General features: G+C 42.2%; 1 pseudogene; it reads right to left on the reverse strand.

The window, feature by feature from the left end:
- Positions 1 to 3,135: 3,135 nt before the first annotated feature.
- LOC102819198 lies at positions 3,136 to 3,583 on the reverse strand (annotated as a pseudogene).
- Positions 3,584 to 7,312: the final 3,729 nt, after the last annotated feature.

Below are 7,312 nucleotides of genomic sequence, written 5' to 3' on the forward strand. Positions count from 1 at the left end.
TGTTGAGTCAGTTCCAATGCATAGCAACCCTGTACAGGGTTTCTGAGGAGTGGATGGTGAGTTTAAACTGCCAACTTTGTGATTCAAACCAACTTTGCAGTCTAGTGCTGTATCCCACAGTGCCACATGTTAACATGGGTGACTGGGCAGACAATATACAACAAAAGGGAGCTTAGCAGACAAAAGATGAAGGTAGTGGGACACACAGGGTGGAATGCAATAGATAAAGTGAATAGAAGTAAACACTAGTAACTGTTGATATGTGGAGGGGATTGCAACCATGTAATGAAGCAAAGTATGTTTATTGAATGTAAAACTGATGATCTGTGAACCTTCACTCAATTCACAATAAAAAGTTGGAAAAAAAAGAAAGAGTGCTTGTTAACAGGTGGACAAAATATGTTGAAAAGGAAGAAGAGTATGTAAAAAAAATGACGTGTTTGTCTTTTCTAAAAGTTGATTAAAATAAATTATTAAGCCAGAGTGTGGATAAAAAAATAAATTATGTCTTTCCAAGCCATAGTATGTAACGCTCACAAAACAACATTTTTGCCCTTCTGGGTTTGGGTAAGAGAAGGTGGAAGAAGATTCTGATAATATAATATGATTCTTCTGTGGATGTTAAAAGATTTAATTGTGATCGTAAAACTTTGAAGCTGTAGCATGGGTATAAAATAAACCATTTCAGAAGCAAGAGATGGGACCCCATTATTATCAAAGAAGAGCCAGATGTAGAGCATGACCTTTGAACCCCATGATCCCTGTTCATTGAACCCCTTTCATTGAACCCCAGGGACAGAAAGTTGTGACACTGGAGGAGAAACAGCAGAACCAAGTGCCAGAGCACAAGACAGAGCAGTGTACTTCCCAGCCCACAGATTAAGTAAAGCTGAATGAATCTGGGCAGGAGACTGGCCTGGTAGAGTGGGGTGCCTCCCTGACTTAATGTGAGAGCTAGGTTTTCTGATGAGGATCAAAAACTGAGTGCCTTCAGACTGAGGTTTATGGTGGACTATTTTGTCCTGTGAGTTATTTACCAGCAGAGTGACCTGCCTGTGGGCATGGCCGAGGAGAACCTGTCCCAACAGGAACAAATGTGCAATAAACAGTTAACTTCCTTAATGAATCTCATAACTGTGAGCATAGTGTCTGTCTGACTTCTGTGTGGCCATTGCTATGAATGGTCAAATCTGGCTGAATAAAGAGTGCCGTGGGAAGGATGTTTGGAGTAATTTTTTTTGCAATTTCTTTCTTTTGTGAGTTCAGGCATTGGCTTTTATTGGAGTGAGGTTACTACTCCCTCTCTCATTTCCCTGCCAATGATGGTCATCAGCTGGTCTTTATCACTCTTCCATGAAACTACTTGGAAAGCAGATTCTGCCTCTGGGTCATGAATCGTCTAACAGCCTTGTATGACTACTGCCTGGCCAATTGTATAAGTGTTTAGTATAAAGTCATTAGTCCCTGTATCTTTTTTATTCCCCAATTTTCTCAAGTCAATTCCAATTCATGACAATTCTGTCAGAGTAGAACTATATTCCATATAATTGTTAGTAGCTTATTTTGTATTGCCACTGTGACTGCAACAATGTCCTCAAACACAGGAACTATTGTGAGGATGGTACAGGATCAAACAGTGTTTCATTTTGCTATACATAGGGTCACTGTGTGTCAGACCTGACTGACTCAATGACACCTAACAACATGTTTTAGAATTAGATCATCAGATCTGTATTCCACATCACCTATGGTTAGACTTGAACTTCCAACCTTTTTGTTAACTGTATGTTAACCATCTGTACCACGCAGACACTCTAGTACCCATATCATTGTTGTTAATTGTTCTCAAGTCAAATCCAACTTGTAGGGTTTCCAAGGCTATAAATCTTTGTGGAAGATGAACAGTTGGTAAGCTCGGACCGCTGACCTTGTGGTTTGCAGTACAGTGTTTATTCTACAGAGCCACCACACTACCCAGTTCCTTCTTCAGACCTAAAAAATAAATCCATGTTGTCCACTCCATTTTATTTTATACTCTCACCTTGGTAGTGGTGGGATACAGATTGTCAGAGGCTCCTATGGACTTGCTTAGCTATTAATGTATCTGGTATTTTGACGTTCATTTGCCTAGTTTCCTTTGTTGTACACTAATTCTTCTAGCCCTTTGAGAGAGAAAAGAGATCAATTACAGCCTGAACTTCTAGTAATGATTATGAGAAAACTCATGGCTGCTTTCATGCCATCTGGTATCCATAGCCTTTAGCTACTTAAGATTCTTAATTTGATGCAACAGGTGGTGGTTATGTGCCGTGGAGTCGGTTCCGACTCATAGCGACCCTGTACAGGGTTTCTGAGGCTGTAAATCTTTACGGGAACAGAAAGCCTCATCTTTTTTTTTTTTTTTTTCACAGCAAGACCTGTTTATTCCCGAGGCGCACATGCGCTATGGCTTACAAGGCAGACAGCGATGTCGGTCACAGGTCAGTCATCTGGTCGGGTGCAGAAGGCAAAGGCAAGGGGCCAGTCCAGAGCCTGCCCTCCATGGGATGCAGGGCCCCCATCCTCAGGCCCTTGGAAGATCCCTGGAGCAGAGGGCAGGAGCAGCACAGGGATTACAGGGCGGGAGGGTAGGGGCCAGCTCCCAGAGTCCCCAGAGGACCGGCCTGGGTCCCACCACCCTCTGTCCCTAAAATGCCTGTGACTGCTGCCCGGGAGGGGGCTGGGGAAGAAATGGTTTACAGAGAAAGGCCTATTTTATTGCAATTATTGAGAGAGAGAGTCCCGGAGGGGCAGGGAGGGGGCTTTGCTAAGGGGGAACGTGTGCAGAGCCGGAGAGTTCTTGAAATTCCTTTACAGCAGTGGGTCTGGGGCCCTGCCAGGCTCCTACAGCACTGCTCTGCTCTCAGTCTGTCTCTCACCTCTCTGGGTCTCTCCCCAGTTCCGGCACGTGGGTGGGCAGGCGGGTGGGGTCTCACTGGCTTATCGGTGGTGGTGCTGGCAGCAATGGACCACCATGGCTTCTGGGGTGGAGGTGCCCCCTCAAGTCCACTGAGACTCAGGGAGTGCAGTGCAGGTCTGGCCTAGGAGCCCCAAGGTCCACATGGGGAGGCCGATGGGCCAGCCCTAAGGCTGGGCTCAGAAGTTATTGAAGCTTTTTATTTCCCGATTGCGGCTCCAATCCATGGGCAGTGCCCGCTTGTTGACACGCATGGCCCGTACCTTCTCCTTGGCCTTCACTGCAGTGGTGCTAGGTTGCAGGCCACTCTCCTGGAAGGGATCCCACTTCCAGGTGCCCAAGTGCTCCAAGTCCTTGTTTGAGCCAGGCAGCTCACTTCGAGATGAGCATGCTGAGCCGCCATTGAGCTGGGCAGGGCTAATCCCAATGGAGATGGGGCAATGCAACGGTGGGTGTGACCCGTAGGCGCTTGAAGTGTTCATTGGTCTCGGGGTCCACCACCAGCAGCCGGGCCTCATCCTCATGCATCTTGATGCTGGCCACCACCTCAGCGTGACGCAGCCCCTCCACATTCTGCCCGTTCACCTCAGTGAGTCGGTTCTGGGCACAGAGGCCTGAGTGAGCAGCTGGTGAGTTTCAAACTGCTGATTTTAAGGTTCGCAGCCCGATTCGTAACCACTACACTACCAGAGCTCCTGATACAACAGGAATATCTGGCCAAACGCCAGCAAACTGTTGATGGTTGATCCAAGCAAAATGAAGTCTTGGACAACTTCAATGTTTTCTCCATTTATATGGATGTTATTTATTGGTCTAGTGGTGAGGATTTTTGTTTTCTTTGTATTGAGATGAAACCCATATCAAAGGCTGTATTCTTTGATCTTCGTCAATAATTATTATGTGCTCTCTTTGGTTTTAGCAAGCAAGGTTGTATCATCTGTATATTGCAGGTTGTTAATCAGTCTTTATCCAATCCTGTTACCATGTTTTTTTCTCATATCATCTAGCTTCTCAGATAATTTGCTCAGCATACAGATTGAATAAGTATGGTGAAATAATACAACCCTGTCCAACACCTTTCCTAATTTTAAACCCTTTGGTGTGCCCTTGTTTTGTTCCAACAACTGCCTCTTGGTCTATGTACAGGTTCCTCATGAGCACAATTAAGTGTTCCAGAATACTCATACTTCTCAATGTTGCCCATAGTTTGTCATGATCCACACAACCAAAAGCCTTTGCATAGTCAATAAAGCACAGGTAAGTATCTTTCTGGTATTCTCTGCTTTCAGCCAAGATTTATCTGACACCAGCAATTGTATCCCTGGTTCCATATCCTCTTCTGAATCCAGCTTGAACCTTTGGAAGTTCTTTGTAAATGTATGGTTGCAGTTGTTTTTGTATTATCTTCAGCAAGATATTACTTGCATGTGATATTAAGGATAATGTCTGCTGATTTCTGCACTCCATTGTGTCAGCTCTCTTTGGAATGGGCACAAATATTGATGCCTTCCAATGGATTGGCCAGATAGTTGTCATCCAAATTTCTTAGCATATTTTAGTGAATGTCTCCAATATCATATCAGTTTGTTGAAAATTTTCAGTTGTTAATTTAATTCCATCAATTCCTGGTGCCTTGTTCTTTGCCAAAGCTTTCAGTGAACCTTGGACTTCTTCCTTCAGTAATTATCAATGTTGTTGTGTACTGCTGTTGAGTTGGTTCCAACCCATAGTGACCCGGCATAGGGTTTCCAAGGAGCAGCTGTTGAGTTTGAACTGCTGACCTTGTAGTTCAAATGGCTTTGCAATCTGGTGCATTAACCCACAACGCCACATCTTTATTGCCATAATGACATATATTTTTTGTGTGGTACTGGTTTCTTTATGCCACATAATTTTCTATATTGAGTTCATTTTGTCTGTGAATCTTCTTGTTATTTCCTTCCTTGCTGGCTGTTATTTTAATGTTTACTAAGTGAAAAGGAGCTCTGGTAGCGTAGTGGTTACAAATCGGGCTGCGAACCTTAAGGTCAGCGGTTCGAAACTACCAGCCGCTCCGCGGGAGAAAGATGAGGCTTTCTACTCCGGTAAAGATTTACACCCTCGGAAACCCTGTACAGGGTCGCTATGGGTCGGAACCGACTCGACGGCACTTAACAACAACAACAACAAGTGAAAAGGAGACAGACCCCCAACTGGATGTATTGACACAGTGGCAGCAGCAATGGGTTGCAGCCTAACAACAATTGTGAGGGTGGTACAGGTCTGGGCAATGTTTCCATCTGTTGTGCATTGGATCTCTATGAGTGGGAACCAACTCCATGGCACCTAACTATAATTTTAAAAAATCTTTATGATTTTCTTTTTTTGTTTTAATGAGGATATTTATTTATTTATTTTTATGGTTATTCTGTAATTTATTTACTTTGATGCTAAATTTAAAACAGTGTGTTTTCTATCTCTGGCTCCCTATTTTTGGTCTTGTAGGTTTGTTTTATTCTGGATACCAGTAAGTATTTCCTCTTAATGGTGTCCCATGTAAATCTTAGGCTCTCTTTGGAGCTCTTGCTTCTTTTTTTCTGAATGTTCCGGTATTGAGTGAGTTGTCTTCTAGCTCACTAATTTGGCCTTTCATTGACTCAAAACTATTTCTTTGCCATTTCAACATATTATCTACTTCTGAAATCTTAGTATTAATTTCCTGGATTTATATTTGCCTATATTGTATTGTTTCTAATTATTATTGTCTCATTTATTTTTGCCCACTTGCTCTTGTAGTATTTATATGAATTCTTGTAAATTTTTTTCCTGTGTTCTCTTTGTTTTCATCTGCAGCCTTCTTGCTCTTTGTCTTAATTCATTGAAGATACAAAAATAGCATTCTTTTTCAATTCTTTATCATGTAGTTACAAGACATTTGCTGCCTGGAAAATGTTTCCTGCCTCTGCATCTTGGTCGCTTGTTGGAGCCATTCTGTCTTGCTTATTCAGGTGAACTGAAATTGCCTGTTGTCTTAGAGACATTTTGGTGTCATTGCATTTGTATTTAATTGATTTTATATTTGTGTGTTCTTTGGTACTCACTCTTTACCTCCTAATAGGTGTAATTAGAGAATGGGAGCATGTACACAATTTTCCATTCCCTGTTTGTGCAGTTCAGTTTATAGTGGATTTGGCTGTGTTGTCTGCTGTCTATCATTTATCAAGTAATATAGGAGTTGGTAATGTCTCTCACTCAGTGGGTGGGGTTGCAGAGGGTGTGGTTGTGGCTGAGCTGTTGAGTGGGGGATAAAAAAGACACACACACACACACACAAGAAAAACAAACAATATTAAAAACATAACAAAGGAGAAGACATAGGATGCAGGAAGAAAAAATAATACAAAAACTGAAAAGGAAAGAAGATAAAATAATGGGAAAAAAATAAGAGAAAATAAAAGGAAAGAAAAAAAAACTCTTAAAAAAGCTAGGGAGAAGGAAAGAGAAAAAGATAAGAATAGTAAAGAAAAACCAAGTGAAAAAAAAAATAAATAAAGAGAGTAATAAAAGAGAAACAGTAAGAAAAAAAGATAGTGGAGAAAGAAATAAAAATCGAGGGAAGGTAAAAAGAAGTAAACAAAGAAAAAACAATGAAAGGGAAAATACTAATGCAGAAGTTAGATGCAGAAAGGATAAAACTATGGCGTTTCCGCCCATTCAAGGAGCTCATGAGATGGGAAAGTGAAGTATTCTAGATGGAATTCCTTTGGGTCTTGGTGTTGTCTATTGTCAGGAAACCCAATCAGGAAGTTGTTCTGATAGTATAGAGGCTTGATGGTGGCTACAGTCCTGATTTTGTTGTCAGAAGGAACACTTTCAGGCCTATAGGGGAGCAGCGGACAGGGTGGCTGGTTATGAGAGTTCCTGCATGTCTGTGGCTGGCTGGATACTGGCTCTATGTATTCTGTAGGTCTAATGAAGCAGAGTTAATTCATCCTCAGGTGCCCTGCTGGTAAACCTGATTCATAAAGGCATGGCTCACAAGGACAAGGCTCTGACCTCTGGCAGAGGAAGAGCTTTTCTGGGAGTGAATGAGAGTTGGGACTGGCTATGCTTCTGTCACCAAAAGAATATGGAGAACAAGAGATAATTGGACCTTTTTCAGTGGCAGCCACAGGTGTGAATCTGTGCACTTAGGACTATGCTAGGATCCAATGCTGTTTACAAAAGTTCAAGATGACTACACCAAATCAGCCTAGCTGACAGTTCACCCACCTTTGTCCTTTCTTTTTTTAAAGTTTTTATTGTGAATTATATGATAATATAAAAGCTGGGAGAACACCGACTTTACATTCATCCTAAAGGAGCTCTGGTAGCATA

Source organism: Chrysochloris asiatica, unplaced genomic scaffold (assembly GCF_000296735.1).
Source record: "Chrysochloris asiatica unplaced genomic scaffold, ChrAsi1.0 scaffold00016, whole genome shotgun sequence".
NCBI classification, from domain to species: Eukaryota; Metazoa; Chordata; class Mammalia; order Afrosoricida; family Chrysochloridae; genus Chrysochloris; species Chrysochloris asiatica.